Raw genomic sequence first — 17,942 nt, 5'->3', positions numbered from 1 at the left:
TAGCCACAACAGCCAGAGCTGCGCCAATCTGAAGCCAGGAGCCAGGACTGTCTTCTGGGTATCCCATGTGGGTGCAGGGGCCATCTTCTACTGCTTTCCCAGGCCACAGCACAGAGCTGGATTGGAAGTGGAGCAGCCGGGACCCGAACCATTACCCAAATGGGATGCCAGCACTGCAGGCGGAAGTTTTACCCACTATACCGCAGCATTGGCCCATGGAGAGAGAATTCATGTAAATGGAATCAAGGCTCATCTTTGTGGCATGAACTCATACTTCACTCATAACTTTCTTAATACTCAAAAAATAAAATAAATTCTTTATGAAGTTTAATTGTTTTGAAGATAGACATTTAGTTTAGTTCTGTGCCTAAATATCTTTTTTTTTTTTAAAGATTTATTTATTTAAAAAGCAGTGAGAAGGAAAGATAGAACTTCCATCTGCTGGTTCACTCCCCAAATGCCCACAACAGCCAGCTCTAGGCCAAGGCCAAAGTCAGGAGCCAGCAACTCCCATCTTGGTCTCCCACATGGGTGCAGGGGCCCAAGCACTTGGGCCATCTTCTGCTGCTTTGCCAGGTGCATTAGTGGGGAGCTGGATCGGAAGTGGAGCTGCTGGGACTCCAGCTGTTACTCCAGTACAGGATACCAGTGTCACAAGCAACAGCTTAACCAGCTGTGCCACAACACCAGCCCATGCTTAAATATCTTGATTGTGACAAGGTAGGAATTTCTTATTTGCGTATCTTGATAGAAATCTATATACTTTCAGTTCATAAAATGATAATTAAACAGAAAGCAAGTAGTATATACTTTATATATTAAAGTTGCTGGTACATTTCTCCATTTCTGCAAATTCATAGGTATCATGGAAAATTAATAATTTTAATGCATTTCCCAAGAAAAATATCTAGAGGACTGAAAATCCTGGGGGCTTAAAAACTAATGAAAATATTGCTATCCTTTAATCAAAATACCAAACAGAAGCCTGAAAACTCATTTTAGAGTAAGGCTATTCAGTCACCCCAAAAATAAAGCAAGGTCAAAGATTTTCCACTGTGTAAAGAGATGTACAGCATACCATGGCGGTTGTCGGTGCCCGTAGGGGGCCAGCCAGTGTGTCTTTCAGCAGTTCACCCCAGCTCTTCCCACAGCTCCCTTCACGGCTCTTTGCTCCGCCTTCCTTGGACTTCCTTTGCCTTCCTGCCTTTCAACTGTTCTCTTATCATCACACGCACCTTGCATGTAGCAAGATAGCACAACTAACCAGGCACCAAATACAAAGAGGCTTATTCTCCAGAATCCTACAGTGACAACTGCATACAGCACATGGGTGAGCTTCAATACAATAGCGCCTTAGTCACTTCTGGTTGCTACAACAAACTGCCATAGACTGGGCTTCTTAGAACTAACAGAAATGCATTTCCCACAGTTCTAGAATATGGGAGTCTGAGGTCAGGGTCGGGTTCTGGTAAGGGCCCTTTCTTAGGCTGCAGACTTCAGACTTATATTGTAACCACTCATGGTAGGAGGGAGGGGGAGATGGGGGAAGGGGGAGAGAGAGAGAGAGAGAGAGAGAGAGAGAGAGAGTGAAAGAGAGAGAGAGCTCTCAGTGCTATTTCCATCCATGAAGCCTCCACCCTCATGATCTAACTACCTTCCACAAGTCCCACTGGCAGATACTATCACATTGGGAATTACATTTCAATGAATTGGGGGATACAAATGTTTAGCCCACACCAATTGGCAAATTAAGACCTGGTTATGGGGCCGGCGCTGTGGTGCAGCAGGTTGGAGCCCTGGCCTGAAGTGCTGGCATCCCATTGCACGCCAGTTCTAGTCCTGGCTGCTCCTCTTCCAATCCAGCTCTCTGCTATGGCCTGGGAAAGCAGTAGAAGATGGCCCAAGTCCTTGGGTCCCTGCACCTGTGTGGGAGACCCGGAAGAAGCCCCTGGCTCCTGGCTTCAGATCACTGCAGCTCCAGCTTTTGCAGCCAACTGGGGTGTGAACCAGCGGATGGAAGACCTCTCTCTCTACCTCTCTCTGTAACTCTGTCTTTCAAATAAATAAAATAAATCTTAAAAAAAAAAAAACCTGATTATGTTTTCAACAAATCAGGGCTTCCAAAAACAATAAGAAAAAAATAAACATATGTTTAATAGTTTCAAAAATTAACTGGTAGGTGCACTGCTATGAAATTAAAAAAATTGTATTTCTTTACACTTATTTTACAATTTCATGTTACATGTATTTTGTATTATGGAATAGGAAGGTGTTATAAGCTGACCTAAGCTACTCTGGTATACACATCACTTGGGTTCTTTTGGAAAGAGAACAATAACTGAATAAATTTTACCTGAATGAATTAGTGCTCCTCCCACGACCAGAGTATAAGAAAGGAAAATTCAGGGGCTTCACAGCTTGCCCACATTTCTGTCAGCATCCCGTATCAGAGCACCAATTCAAGTACCAGATGCTCTGCTTCCAACCCAGCTTCCTACTAATGGGCCTGCGAAGTTAGTGGATGATGATTCAAGTACTTGGTCCCTGCTACCCATGTGGGAGACCTTGATGGTGTCCTTGGCTCCTGGCTTCAGCTTGGCCCAGCCCTGCCTGTTGCAGCCATTTAGGGAAGGAGCCAAAGGGTAGAAGATTATCTCGCTCTCGCTCTCACTCTCACTCTCGCTCTGAGTCTCACTCTCGCTCTCTCTCAAATAAAATAATTTTTTAAAAAGAAAATATCTAACAAAATGGAAGCGACTGAGTGTCACTATTTCCTTCAGTATATTTGGTAGTTAGGACTACTGTTTCCAGTTGAGAAACCATGCTTGTTGCACAGTAATCCAAATACCCACGTGGATGTGTCTTCTAAAACTCACCAAGCACAAACCTAGAAAAAGGAAGGAAAAGGCCTATATGGGTATCTGAGGGAAGAGCATCTCCTTGAGTCCGAAGCCTTGAGACTGGACGACTGGAGTGTCCTTGCCTGTCAAGGAACCCCGGGAGGGCAGTTTGGCCAGAACAGAGGCAACACAAGGTAGAATAACACACGAATAGCAGAGTAAGTGGGGGAGCTGAGAGGGATCACATAGTGGAGTGTAGGTCATACACAGGCACATTTACTCTGAGATGAGAAGGTACTGGACAGTTCTAAGCATGTGTTGTAATTAGACCCACGTTTTAATAGGCTCCAGTAGACCACATAAGGGCAAGGTGGAAACAGAGAAATCTGCTAAGAGGCTTTTGAAGTAGCCCAGGCAAGAAAGGAGAGCAGCTTGAAGCAGGCAGTAGCCGAGATGGTGAGAAGCAGTGGGGTTGTAAGTCCTAGAACAACAGGTGTCGGTGATGTGGGGGATATGAGACAAAAAGAGGACCCAGTTGTCTTTTTTTTTTAAAGAGTTATTTTATTTATTTGAAAGACAGAGTTACAGAGAGAGGTAGAGATAGAGATAGAAGTCTTCCATCTGCTGGCTCACTCCCCAATCGGCCACAACGGCCGGAGCTATGCCGATCCGGAGCCAGGAGCCAGGAGCTTCTTCCGGGTCTCCCACATGGGCACAGGGGCCCAAGGACTCGGGCCATCTTCTACTGTTTTCCCAGGCCATAGCAAAGAGCTGGATTGGAAGAGGAGCAGCCGGGACTAGAACTGGCGCCCATATGGGATGCCGGTGCTTCAGGCCAGGGCTCCAGAACCCGCTGCACCACAGCGCCAGCCTCCCCAGTTGTCTTGAAGGTAAATCCCTTTGGGGGTGGGGGGAGAGAGAGAAAGATAGAGAGAGATAAGGAATCTAAAGATATAATGCAGTTTCATATGGCATGTACGTGAAAAACAACAGCATAGAGGTCGGTGCCGTGGCTCGATAGGCTAATCCTCCGCTTTGCGGTGCCGGTCGGGGTGCCGGATTCTGTCCCGGTTGCCCCTCTTCCAGGCCAGCTCTATGCTATGGTCCGGGAGTGCAATGAAGGATGGCCCAAGTCCTTGGGCCCTGCACCCACATGGGAGACCAGGAAAAGCACCTGCCTCCTGCCATAGGATCAGGGTGATATGGCGGCCATTGGAGGGTGAACCAACAGCAAAAGGAAGACCTTTCTCTCTGTCTCTCTCTCACTGTCCACTCTGCCTGTCCAAACAAACAAACAAACAAACCAGCATAGTATCTGTATATTTGGCATTCTAAACGCTTCTCACATATTATCTTCTTTTTCTTCATATATCAGGTAACCCAAGAATCTGTTACTATATTTCTCCAAGCATACATATGTGAAACTCCCACAGCTTGCCCAAGTTTATGACACATGATTTCTTGCTCTCTTCCAAATATACTCTTTCTCTTTGTGTTTCCATGGCTAGCTACACCATGAATACCACCCCAAAAGTATTATTAGTGTAAATAGACGGATCCTCCCAATTTTTAAGAACTTTCAGACACAGAAATTGTCCTCTGGAAATTGCTTCAACATGAGAAGAGTAAGTGGTATAAAATAGTGATGGTCAAAGTAATGCTATAGAGTCTGGCGCTGTAGTGTAGTGGGTAAAGCTGCCGGCTGCAGTGCTGGCATCCCATATGTACACCAGTTCAAGTCCCGTCTGCTCCTCTTCTGATCCAGTGCTCTGCAATGGCCCGGGAGAGCAGTAGAAGATAGCCCAAGTTCTTGGGCCCCTGTACTCACGTGGGAGACCCGGAGGAAGCTCATGGCGCAGCTCCAATCATTGCGGCTATCTGGGGAGTGAACCAGAAATGGAAGACCTCTCTCTCTCTGCCTCGGCCCCTGTGTAACTCTGCCTTTCAAATAAATACATCTTTAACAACAACACCAAAAAAAAGTAGTGCTCTAAGTGTTTTCTGAAGGCAACTGTTCAGGGGGAAAGGATCGTTTCAATCTAACACATTTTAGAGGTACCACTATTATATTTTTGATATCAACACATTTTCCTAGGCATTTGCAAATTCAAGTTTTAACAAAGATGAGCTCTTATATGGCATATTTTACATGTGACTTTGAAGCTCACCAAACTGGATTCCCATTCTGGCTCTGCCTGCATACCAGCTGTGTAAACTTGATCTTGGACAAAGAACTTATCCCAGCATTTTATCGTACAAGGACAATAATAGTGCCTCGTCCTGTGTGCTCTTGTGGAGAGATTAAATGATGTATAGAATAAGTTTCCTATGTGTCTGGTGCAGTCAACACACCGTAACAGCCTCCATCAGCATCACCACAACCACCATTGCCTACGTCGTCACTGGACTAGCAGTGTCTGTTGTTGGTAAACCTTTAATGATCTTCACCCAATGCAAACAAATATATTGTTCATTGCAGTCAATTATATACACAATCAATAAATATACAATCAAATAAAATAACGGCTGGCATTGTGGCATCTCCAGGGTTAAGCCGCTGCCTGCAACACCTACATTCCATATGGGTGCCAGTTTTTGTCCCTCTTGCTCCACTTCCATTCCTGCTCCCTGCTAATGTACCTGGGACCGCAGCAGAAGATGGCCCAAGGGCTACTGCTACTCACATGGGAGAGCCAATGGAGTTGCTGGTTCCTGACTGTAGCGTGGCCCAGCCACCAGCTGTTACAGTCATTTGGAAAGTAGACCAGCGGATGGAAAATCCGCGCGCTCTCTCTCTCCCTCTGTGTGTGTGTGTGCGCGCGCGTGTGTGTGTAACTCTGCCTGTCAAATAAATAATATTTCAAAAAATAAAATAAAAACAAAGCACCAATTTTCTGTCAAATATTTTCTCCCCAGTACTTTTTAACAGATTATTTGGGGGCATGGTGGAGGAATAAACAATGGAATGAAACTGTTCTTTCCTTCTAGCTAGTGTTTTTGCTCTTTGTGAAAATTGCTACCAGCATGAAGTCACTTAACCAGCAAGGGCTGGCTCCTGACTTTCAGGGCAGGCTCCCTCTTCTGGGCATGATGAGCCTGCTGATCAGGTAACAGTGGAAACAGGCCACTGCGAGGGCTGGGCACTTCCTCTCGTCTCTCTGTCTCTGTCTCTGTCTCTCTCTCATCAATAAACAGTAGAAAGTGGTTGGAGTGAAGAAAATTCGTTCAGTTGAAAAAAACACTTTTTTTCAACCTTGAATTCTTGCCCATTTCTACCTTAGAGGGATAATGTCAAACAAAATCCATTTTTCCTATGAAGATAAAGTTGTTTTGCTCTTTGATTTGTGTGTTCTATGGATTTCTTACAGAAAACCCAAGCCGTATCTTCCATTTCTCTTTAAATGTAGAGAATGCCACCCTTGAGGCAGGTGTTGAGTCTAGAGCTTAAGACCCCCCCCCCCCCCCAGGAGAGTGCCTGGCTTCGATTCCCAGCTTTGGCTCCCGACTGCAGTGTCCTGCTGACGTAGACGCTGGAGGGCAGTTATGGTGGCTTAAATAACTGGGTCCCTGACACCCACATGAGAGACCAGGATTGAGGTCCCACCTACTTTCGCCCGCCCGTTACAGGCATTTAGGGAGTGAACCAGAGGATGGCCCCTCTGGCTGGCTGTCCATCTGTCTGCCTGTCTCTTTCTCTGCTTCTCAAATAGATAAATAAAACTTTAAAATAAAGAATGCCAGCCGGCGCCGCGGCTCACTAGGCTAATCCTCCGCCTAGCGGCGCCGGCACACCAGGTTCTAGTCCCGGTCGGGGCACCGGATTCTGTCCCGGTTGCCCCTCTTCCAAGCCAGCTCTCTGCTGTGGCCAGGGAGTGCAGTGGAGGATGGCCCAGGTGCTTGGGCCCTGCACCCCATGGGAGACCAGGAAAAGCACCTGGCTCCTGGCTCCTGCCATCGGATCAGTGCGGTGCGCCGGCCGCAGCGCGCCGGCCGCGGCGGCCATTGGAAGGTGAACCAACGGCAAAGGAAGACCTTTCTCTCTCTCTCTCTCTCTCTCACTGTCCACTCTGCCTGTCAAAATAAATAAATAAATAAATAAATAAATAAAAATAAAAAAAAAGAATGCCATACTGTCTGTGTTGTATCTTATAAACAATGCTCCACATAGGAGTGGGAGAGTATGGGCCACTCTAGATGGTGACTTTCTCCCCAGACATCAGCTTCCAGATCCTGGGACTTTCTGTCTGATCAAGGGTGTAAAGTAGTCCGGCGCCGCGGCTCACTAGGCTAATCCTCCACCTGCGGTGCTGGCACCCCGGATTCTAGTCCCGGTCAGGGTGCCGGATTCTGTCCCGGTTGCCCCTCTTCCAGGCCAGCTCTCTGCTGTGGCCAGGGAGTGCAGTGGAGGATGGCCCAGGTGCTTGGGCCCTGCACCCCATGGGAGACCAGGAGAAGCACCTGGCTCCTGCCTTCGGATCAGCGCGATGCGCCAGCCTCAGTGCCCCAGCCGCGGCGGCCATTGGAGGGTGAACCAACGGCAAAGGAGGACCTTTCTCTCCGTCTCTCTCTCTCTCACTGTCCACTCTGCCTGTCAAAACAAAACAAAACAAAAAGGGTGTAAAGTAGAGGTGACTGGGAATCCTCACCGTAGGTCTTTCTTTCTCATTTCTCTGCATCTTTTCCCCAAAAGCAAAATCCCAGCAAGTCTCTAACTTGGAAACTATTCATTTGCAATGTTTTCATCTTGTTTTGAGGGTAAGTTTGTTGGTTTTCTCTACTGTACCCCTGACACCTAGCACATAAGTATTTGCTGCATGAAAATAATAATAATGTTGAATAATTTATTATTTTTAAAAGAATGATATATAAAACATGGGCATTTAGTCAAAGAGGACTCTGAGAGAGAAATCACCTGGGTACTTGTAAGTGGACAACACAATCTTGGAAATCATCATTCTTCAACTTCCTGAAGAGAAGCCATGCTTCATTAAAGACAAATGAAAGAGGATCGCTTGGCACCTATTCTGAGCACTTGCTAAAATCAGAGATGACTCCATTTTTTTAGACTAGGCCCAATTTTTGTTCTTTTAAATAAATAATAAGAAAAAATTTTGAGAGCCAGCATTGTGGTGCAACAGGTTAAGCCGCCTGCAACGCCGTCATCCCATATAAGCACTGGTTTGAGTCCTGGCTGCTCGGCTTCCAATTCACCTGCCAACTAATGCTCCTGGAAGAGCAGTGAAGATGTCCCAGGTGCCTGGGCCTCCACCACCACATGGGAGGCCCGGATGGAGTTCCAGGCTCCTGGCTTCAAGGTAAGTAAAAGGGATGTGTTAGTACCTATTTATTCTCTAACCAAAACAACAGTAAACCACATTCAGGTGTTACAGCACTGTTTCAGACTTTTGCCTAAGGGAGTCCTTACCTTTTCATATGTTCAGTACGATGAAACTCTGTCTACATGATAATCTAAAAGATGCATAGTTGTTTTTTAAGTGCTATACTATTGATTATATCCACTTGAAAAGCAGAGAGACAGAGAGATTTCCTCCATTTGCTGGTTCAACTGCAAATGGCCACAGCAGCGGGGGGCTGGCCAGGATGAGATCAGGAGCCTGGAACTCCATCTGGGTCTCCCCGATGGGTGGCCAGGACCACAGCTCTTGAGCCACCACTGGTTGCCTTCCAAGATGCTGACCAGCAGGAAGCTGTATGGGAAGCAGAGCTGAGACTCAAACTCACGGGCTCCAACATGGGATGTGGCCATCCCGAGGGGACACTTAACCGCCCTGCCAGCGCCTGCCCTGACGCATAGTTCTTATCTGCAACAAGTTCCCCTTCTGCAGGGAGTAAAGCAGGTTTTTGTTTTGTTTTGTTTTGTTTTTTAACAGAACTCTTCTGATGCAGAAAGATTGGGATTGAGGGAACCTCTAATCGTGGTCCTGCTCCCTCAGTTAAATAGGGTTCATTTCAATAGGTAGGCCCCTCTCTGTCCCTTCCTGCTATTATCTGTATTTATTCAGATATTAGGACAATATTTAATATTAGTACATTTATGTTGATGTTAGTAAAACTATCAGTGCTCATATTTACACAATTATGTCTCTTGGAACATTGTGAGCTTTATACGCCCCATTTGTGGTGAGAATGTGAACTTTTGGGGCAGGCACTGTTAAGTCAGCACATTAAGTCACTGCCAGCAGCACCAGCATCCCACATGAGCACCAGTTCAAGTCCCGGCCGCTCTGCTCCCAATCCAGCTCCCTGCTAATGCACCTGGGAAAGTGTCTGAGAACAGCCCAAGTGCTTGGGTCCCTGCGCCCACACAGGAGACCTGGAAGAAGCTTCTGACTCCTGAATTGAGCCTGGCCTAGCCATGGCCATTGTAGTGAACCTGCAGATGGAAGATTCTCTCTCCCTCTCTGTAACTTCGGCTTTCAAATACATAAAATAAATTAAATTTATTTTTAAAAAAAATGAACTTTTTTCTGAGAAAATTGCAGATGAATCTTGGTAAGACAAATCTGAGGGGCCAGCACTGGGGAGCAGAGGCCTAAGCTGCAGCCTGCAGGGCCAGCATCTCATAGGAGCTGCAGTTCAAGTCCCTGCTGCTGTACTTCTGATCCACCTCCCTGCTAATGTGCCTGGGCCTCTGGCATTCGTGTGGGAGACCCGGAAGAAGCTCCTGGCTCCTGGCTCTTGGCTTCCACCTGGCCCAGGCCCAGCCAATGCAGTCATCTGCAGAGTGAAACGCTGATGGAAGAACTGTATCTGACTTTCTCTCTGTAACTCTGCCTTTCAAATAAATAAATGGGACTTTAAAAAAAAAAAAAGACAGTGTTGATAAAATTGTTCTAAGAGTTTCATGTTTCTATTCTCTTTTTTTTAAGGGAGAAGGGGGGAAATCCATTAAATGTATGACAGGTGTCACTCTGCTCCAGGACCATAAAAAGGAATTTTGCCAAGGGTCCTCTTGGATAGGGTTCTGATGGATGAAGTCTTTACACTAAAAAAAGAGACATGTAAATTGACTTAGGACTATGCATTTTTTAGGTCTACATTTTTTTTTTTAGATTCATTTACTTACTTGAAAGAGTTACAAAGAGAGGGAAGGAGAGGTAGACAGAAAGAGGTCTTCCATCTGCTGGTTCACTCTCCAGATGGCAGCAACAGCCGGAGCTGCGCCCATCTGAAGCCAGGAGCCAGGAGCCTCTTCCAGGTCTCCCACATGGGTGCAGGGGCCCAAGGACTTGGGCCATCTTCTACTGCTTTCTCAGGCTACAGCAGAGAGCTGGATCAGAAGTGGACCAGCCGGGACTCAAACCGGCGCCCATATGGGATGCTGGCACTACAGGCGACGGCTTTACCCACTATGGCGCAGCACTGGTCCCGAGGTCCACATTTTAAGTGCTACTACAGTCCTTCCTAGTTACTGAGTCTTGGGAGACAATCCTTCTGAAAGTGAAGAGTCTCTTTATGATATGAACGCTATCTGTGCAGGGCACTGGCTCCAGGACCTCCTTGTGGATACCAAAATCTGGCAGCTACTCAAGTTCCTTACATAAAATGGCGTAATATTTGCATATAATCCACACAAATCCTCTAGTATTACTCTAAGTCACCTGCATTACTTATAATCACAAAAACAACATAATTGATACGTAAATCGTTACACAGAATTGTTTAGAGAATAATGACTTAATATACTTATTTAGTATGTTTTCTAAACACACTAAACATTAGTTTAGTAATAGCTTTTTTTTTTTTTTGGTCATATTTTTGGTCCACGAATGGTTGAATCCATGGATGTGGAATCCGTGGATATGGAGGGCCGACTATATTTACCCTACCGTACTAAGTGGTGTAAAAATAGAGTCCAGGGGCTGGCGCCATGGCTCACTTGGTTAATCCTCCATCTGTGGCGCTGGCGTCCCATATAGGTGCTGGGTTCTAGACCAAGTTGCTCCTCTTCCAGTCCAGCTCTCTGCTGTGGCTCGGGAGTGCAGTGGAGGATGGCCCAAGTGCTTGGGCCCCTGCACCCGCATGGGAGACCGAGAGGAGGCACCTGGCTCCTAGTTTTGGATCGGCATAGCTCCAGCTGTAGCGACCATTTGGGGGGTGAACCAACAGAAGGAAGACCTTTCTCTCTCTCTGTCTCTCTCACTGTCTAACTATCTATCAAATAATTTAAAAAAATATGAGTCCAATTAGAAGCCGTTAGAGGAAGACAGAGCCTTATGTCCCTGGTGATTACGTGGAAGGCCACCCACCAGCCCAGAGCACCCGGCTGGAAGTTACGAAGCTAGAAATGAACTTCGATTGTGTTAAACCACTGAAATGTGTCTGTTAAGGTCCTGGAGTCTGCCTCTTACAGCAGTCAACATTAGTTCCCCTAATCATTCAGGGTCCTAATAGCTGATTTCTTTTGGCTGTGCCATTTTTCTGCTTCAGATTCGCCATAATTTTAGCTGCAGCACAGGACTGACCTTGCCCTGAAGTCAGCTCCAGTCCTGACTATATATGACCTTTAAGTTCAAGGACACGTAACCATCTAACTGATGCAGACTCTCACTGTAACAATTCCAACTTCTTAGAAGCAAACATGTAATTGACCCATCTAGTATTAGATAGCCACAGCTCATCCTACAAGCTATGCTGGGGGAGGCTGGTGAGTCACATGTACTTTCCAGGATGTCGTAGGCAGAATAATATCTCAAAAAAATTACTCTGGACAGGAAAGCAATGAATGTCAAATTTCCTGCAAATACCATCTTTGCAAATCTTACCAAGGGGTCACATCCAGACATTTGTCTTCTGGAAAACTCTCTTTAAAATCTATCTCTAAAAAGAACAAGGCCCCAGATGGGACGCCTGTACCCTGTTGTATTTTCTAAGCTCAAATTTATTGCATTAAGGCCAACTGGGTAAATGACATCAGGAAATTGATCTCTTCAAAGAAAGCTTTCACTCCATTTATGAGGGTGTGGTATTCTGTAATGTCTGCAACACATGAACCAAACCAGAGTTCAGTCCGATAGCCCCAAAGAGAAATTTGTAGAGTAGCCAGCAGGGTAGATATTTCAATCATTATGAATTTCTTGAATTGCCTTTGATCACCAGTTTCTCCTGTTGTCCGTGCTAAAAAGAGTTATACTCACTTTTATAAGAACTCCTGGCTGGAAACATTCTTTTTCCTCTTGTATCTTCCATTGAAGGACACCCTGGGGGCTTGAAACATCAGAACTTCTGAAATAGTAATGATCCAATATCAACAAGGAAATTTACACCTAAATAACATGACTTCTAAACTCCAACACATCCAGCCATGAGAACAGGGCAAATCTCGAGTTTCTTTAGGAAATCAAGGCAACTGCTGACCAGAATGGACTCATTTTGGAGTTCTAAAGGGCTTTTGAGACCTACATATGTGGTGCCTGCAGCTGCCTCTGGTACCGAGCGCAGGACTGAGGCAAAGGAGAGGAAGAGAGAGAAAAGAGAACGGTGTGGGAGACAGCACTGGTCAGGAGACAGGAGGAGAGAGACAACAGAGGAGAAAAAACAAAGAGGCAAGCCGAAAGCTGGGGAGTAAGAGACCGCCTCAGTAACTGTTGGGATTCTAAATGAGGGCAGCTGCTGCTCTGCTCAGACAGAATCCTAGATGGTGCCCTTTCAGCTTTCCTTAAACTGCTCCGGGGCCTGCGGTCAGACACACCCACGGAAGCACGCGCGCCCCCAGAGGCCATGTCACCACATTCTTTTTTTTTTTTTTTTTTTTTTTTTTTTTTTTTTTTTTTTTTTACAGGCTGCGCTGATCCGAAGCCAGGAGCCAGGTGCTTCTCCTGGTCTCCCATGCAGGTGCAGGGCCCAAGCACCTGGGCCATCCTCCACTGCACTCCCTGGCCACAGCAGAGAGCTGGCCTGGAAGAGGGGCAACCGGGACAGAACCGGCGCCTTGACCGGGACTAGAACCCGGTGTGCAGGTGCCGAAGGTGGAGGATTAGCCTAGTGAGCTGTGGCGCCAGCCATCACCACATTCTAATCGTGTATTTCCCATCAACAATTCACTTCAATGGCTTCTATTCTCCACTGCTCAGAGTCTTTTAAGGACTCAACATTCTCAACGTTCTCTCTCTCTCTCTCTCTCTTTTTTTTTTTTTTTTTTGACAGGCAGAGTGGACAATGAGAGAGAGAGAGACAGAGAGAAAGGTCTTCCTTTACCGTTGGTTCACCTTCCAATGGCTGCTGCAGCCGGCGCACCGCGCTGATCCAATGGCAGGAGCCAGGTGCTTCTCCTGGTCTCCCATGGGGTGCAGGGCCCAAGTACCTGGGCCATCCTCCACTGCACTCCCTGGCCACAGCTGGCCTGGAAGAGGGGCAACCGGGACAGAATCCGGCGCACGGACCAGGACTAGAACCCGGTGTGCCGGCGCCGCAAGGCGGAGGATTAGCCTAGTGAGCTGCGGCGCCGGCCTCAACATTCTCTTTTAAAGACAGTAAAGGATGAGGATGCTGCAAATCCCAGGACCAAGGACTTGGAGCAATTGGACTTGTTGGAGGGAATCCTACGGTGTTTAGCCATCCATTTGTGTCTCTGACTTTGAGTTGCAATCAAGTTTCATCACTTAATAAGACTTTCATTGTACTGGGCCCTAGTACAACAGAACATTAAGCTAAGAGGTATTCAGGGTACAACCAGACTGTGTCCACTCAATATGTATCTGGGCGAAATAGCTCCTGTGTGACCTGTAGATGGATTATTTCTTTGCCCCTATAAGTATTGCTTTTGTAAGTTAATTTCTTATGATGGTTTTGCTCCAGCATTACTGTAATTGACAAGACCTCTTAGGAAGCAGAGAATAAAGAAGAAAATTCAGCTGAAATATTGCTTGCTTTAAAAAGGTTGAACTAAATGGAGAGTGATGATAGTGCTACAACATTGTGAACATACTGAATATTGTTGGATTATATGCTTAAAATCAGCTAACATGGTAAATTTTATGTTACATATATTTTGCCACAATAAAAATGTCAGAACTTATGTTGACAAAAACACACAGACAAGTAGAGCAAGGGGAGAAGAAGCTACTGATCAATAAAGATTGTATTAGTCAGAACTCTGGTTCTCAGACACGAGAAAGGTGACTCATATTTGTCTATTCAAAAAAGAAAACATTGGCTCAGCTGATAAAGTCAAAGAATAAATTGCATCTTATAGGTTTAAACAGTCAACATCATCAGCACTTCCTCTGCCTCCGTATGTTGGTTGTGCTTTCCTCTGCATTAATTTCACGCTTATGCAGGTTCTCACCCCAGAGGACAGTAAACAGGGTGACCCACAGCCCAAGCTTACCTCCTGTCACCTGAGCAACCGCATTAGAAAAGGAATGCCGCAGCCCCAGTAGTTCCAGCACAACTCCTAGAGCTGATTTCCTTGGCCTGGCTTGGATTAGACCCACTTTCCACGTCTAGGAGAGGTGAAACCTTCTGATTGCCAGACATGGTATGTGCTGCTACTACTACAGCAGGGGCTTCACTAACTCGCGTGGGCTGAGACAGTGGGGTACAGAGTAGGCACTGGGATATCACTTTCAAAAATGAAAACCAAAGGAAACATTTAGATATTTCATACAGAAACAAAATATTCTAAGGGCTGGTGCTGTGGCATAGTGGGCTATGCCTCCGCCTCCCATATGGGCACCAGTTCAAGTCCCAGCTGCTCCACTTCCAATCCAGCTCTCTGCTATGGCCTGGGAAAGCAGTGGAAGATGGCCCAAGTCCTTGGGCCCCTGCCACCCACTTGGGAGACCTGGATAACGCTCCTGGTTCTGGGCTTCAGATCGGCTCAGCTTTGGCTGTTGTGGCCATTTGAGGAGTGAACCAGCTGATGGAAGACCTTTCTCTCTGTCTCTCCCTCTCTGTGTCTATAACTCTACCTCTCAAGTAAATAAATAAAATCTTCTTTAAAATTCTAAATTTATTTGATAATATCCCATTAGAATTGAGCACTTGCTTGCTAGTTGTTGGGCTTTTCAATTTTTAATGATTTATTTTTTTTCAAAAGGCAGAGAGACAGCCAGAGATTTCCTGTCTGCTGGTTCACACCTCAAATGCCCATAACAGTTGGGCTGGGTCAGGCAGAAGCCAGAAGCCAGGAATTCAATCCAGGTTTCTCACGTGGTTAGCAAAGACCCAACTACTTGAGTCATCACTTGCTTCCTGCCAGGGTGCTTGCTAGTTTTGGTTTTTGGTTTTTGGTTTTGTTTTAATTTTGTGTCCCTTTACTGCTACCATTCTCTCTCTCCTTTCCTTTTTGGCTAAAATTATTGAAAGGCTGATTTGTCCTTGTTATTTCCACCTAGAATTAGTTTCTGAAGTGATAGAAAGGCTACATCTTCATTCTCTTTCTCCTTTGCCCCACTCCCAGCATCTAATAATATAAAGGGCACCAAGTGTTGCCAATATGGGAATACTCTGCATGAGGATTATGGATTGAGTCTATGTCTTTGACCCTACACATCAACATCTTCTCATACTGTTTCAATGAGTGAAAAAGGAATTGGACTTCCACGGCTTAGAATTACATAATTATATTTTCTGTGTCTTGTTACCTTCTGTTCACCTTGGAGAAAGGCTACCAAACCAAGTTGTTACAAACTTAACCCTCAACTTTGACCGGCACTTCAGCTCACTTGGCTAATCCTCCGCCTGCGGCACCGGCACCCCAGGGTTCTAGTCCCGGTTGGGGTGCTGGATTCTGTCTCGGTTGCTCCTCTTCCAGCCCAGCTCTCTGCTGTGGCCCGAGAAGGCAGTGGAGGATGACCCAAGTACTTGGGTCCCTGCACCCACATGGGAGACCAGGAGGAAGCACCTGGCTCCTGGCTTCAGATCAGTGCAGCACACCAGCTGTAGGGGCCATTTTGGGGGTGAACCAATGGAAGGAAGACCTTTCTCTCTTTCTCTCTCTCTCTCTCTCTCTCTCTAACTCTGCCTGTCAAAAAAAACAAAAAAAATTAACCCTCAACTCTTGCAGTTCCTAAATGAAAAGCAGAATTCAACCCAATAGCTCCCAAAGAGATATATTTAGTGGTATGTAGTAATAATGCAAGATGGCTAACACACTCCAGGCTCATTACACACACACACACACACACACACACACACTCCTTAATGTCTAGCCCTAAGCAGAAAGTACACAGATGCCCAAGAAGAGAGCTGCACAGCAATAGGTAGACACCGATCAGTTAGTAAGCAGATGACTTCAACTCTCCCCACCACTCCAAATTACCTAATTTCCAGTCTTCACAGAAGCACCTGAAGAATAACCCCTGTGATTTAGGTACCAACTAGAAAATAGCCCTTTGAGGAGATCTTTTGACACAGTGGTTAAGATGGGGCCGGCAATGCTCACACCCCATGTTAAAGTACCTGGGTTCGGGCTCTGGCTCCACTCCCAGTCCAGCTTCCTCCGAATGGAGACCCGAGGAGGCAGCAGGCAATGGCTCAGATACTTGGGTCCCTGCAAACTGTGTGAGAGACCTGGACTGAGTTCCCAGCTCCTGACTTTGGCCTGGCCCTGCCCCAGCTGTTGTGGACATTTGGGGCATGATCTCGTGGATGAAAGATCTCTTTCTCTGTGTCTCTGTTTCTCTCTACCTTTTAAATAATTTTTTAAATAGCCCCTTGTAGAGATAACATATCACCTCTGTCTCCATATTAAACTGAGGATCTTGCCCATAAAACCAAGCAATAGGCCGGCGCCACGGCTCACTAGGCTAATCCCCTGCCTTGCGGCGCTGGCACACCGGGTTCTAGTCCCAGTCGGGGCACCAGATTCTGTCCCGGTTGCCCCTCTTCCAGGCCAGCTCTCTGCTGTGGCCCGGGAGTGCAGTGGAGGATGGCCCAAGTGCTTGGGCCCTGCACCCCATGGGAGACCAGGAGAAGCACCTGGCTCCTGACTTCAGATCAGCGCGGTGCGCTGGCCACAGCGCGCCAGCTGTGGAGGCCATTGGAGGGTGAACTAACAGCAAAAGGAAGACCTTTCTCTCTGTCTCTCTCTTTGTCTACTCTGCCTGTCAAAAAACAACAACAACAACAACAACAACAACAAGCAATGGTCAGGAATGTGAAGGCTGACCTCTGTGAGTCAAGTTTAAAATAATACATATTATTTGGATATATTTGTAAGATACAACAGGCAGGGGCTTATTTTATCAACAACCTAGTAACACAAGGAAAAATTACCTTGCTTCACCTTGGAAATCAGAAAAGAGGATAGGAGTTCGAGATTGATTTTAATATTTGTAAATTTTAATTGAGATCAGAAATCATCAGGGAGGAATGGTCATGTTGCAGGCACTGCATAAGAAGAAAGTCCCAGATGAGCTCATAGCCACGGGGAAGATTTCTACAAGGGAGAATCAGGTTGAAAGCAAAGGGGTTAATGAGAAACAGGCAGGTTTAATGAGAGTCAGTTTAAGAGACAGGAAGAAAGCTCAAGTCAAATAGAGAGGCCTCCCAAACAGCCTATTAGGGGTAGAAAATGAAACATGGCTAAACGGGGTTCATGAAGCAAGAAGATTCTGCCCTGCTCTGCCGTAAAACCAAAGCTCTGTAACGTAGACATTGGGAAGAGACGGGAGACGGAGGCTGGGGAATCACTCCCTCTGTTAAACCACATTGCAGAGAATCCATTACAGCTTTTCTTTGTGGTCTCCTACACAGAGTTTCCCGCAGCTCTCACTGCAGCAACGTGCAGTGGCTCTGAACTTCTGGAAGGTGGTTCTGGATCAGCATTTACATTCCAGAGAAATCACCACGCCTGAGTTAATCTATATCTTTGGGCCTAGCAAAGTGGCAGGCACACAGTAGATAGGCAATTAAGCGTTTGGGGGTTGCCTACCCCGTGGTCACCAGCATTTCCAGGAGTGCTGTCTTGGTCCTCGCTGAAGGCTTCCTGGCACTTCTTTGGCAGCAGAAGTACCTCAGCCTTGAGCACACAACAACCAGACAGTTGCTCCCCCGAAGAAGGACGGGAGGTTGGCAGAGAGAAATAAACCGCTTGCCCCTGGGGCATAATTCTTGGGTGTGGTCTATACGCTCCCA

At 46.4% G+C, this 17,942-nt stretch overlaps 1 long non-coding RNA gene across 10 annotated transcripts in view; it reads right to left on the bottom strand.

Moving 5' to 3' along the window:
- LOC103346322 (uncharacterized) overlaps positions 1 to 17,942 on the bottom strand; it is an 81,403-nt gene that overhangs the window by 45,532 nt on the left and 17,929 nt on the right. For 8 of the 10 annotated variants that reach the window (XR_007914790.2, XR_011386346.1, XR_007914789.2 and 5 more), the window contains exon 2: positions 11,999 to 12,086. This is a non-coding gene — a long non-coding RNA (uncharacterized lncRNA). Of the gene's footprint in view, positions 1 to 8,699; positions 9,847 to 11,721; positions 11,841 to 11,998; positions 12,087 to 17,942 lie in introns of those variants that run through there. The other 2 variants (XR_001792600.3, XR_007914788.2) reach the window with 2 other exon arrangements.

This window comes from Oryctolagus cuniculus, chromosome 2 (genome assembly GCF_964237555.1).
Source record: "Oryctolagus cuniculus chromosome 2, mOryCun1.1, whole genome shotgun sequence".
In the NCBI taxonomy this organism is placed as follows: Eukaryota; Metazoa; Chordata; class Mammalia; order Lagomorpha; family Leporidae; genus Oryctolagus; species Oryctolagus cuniculus.
Note: the sequence above shows the minus strand (reverse complement) of the source record. Positions and strands in the feature narration are given on the sequence as shown.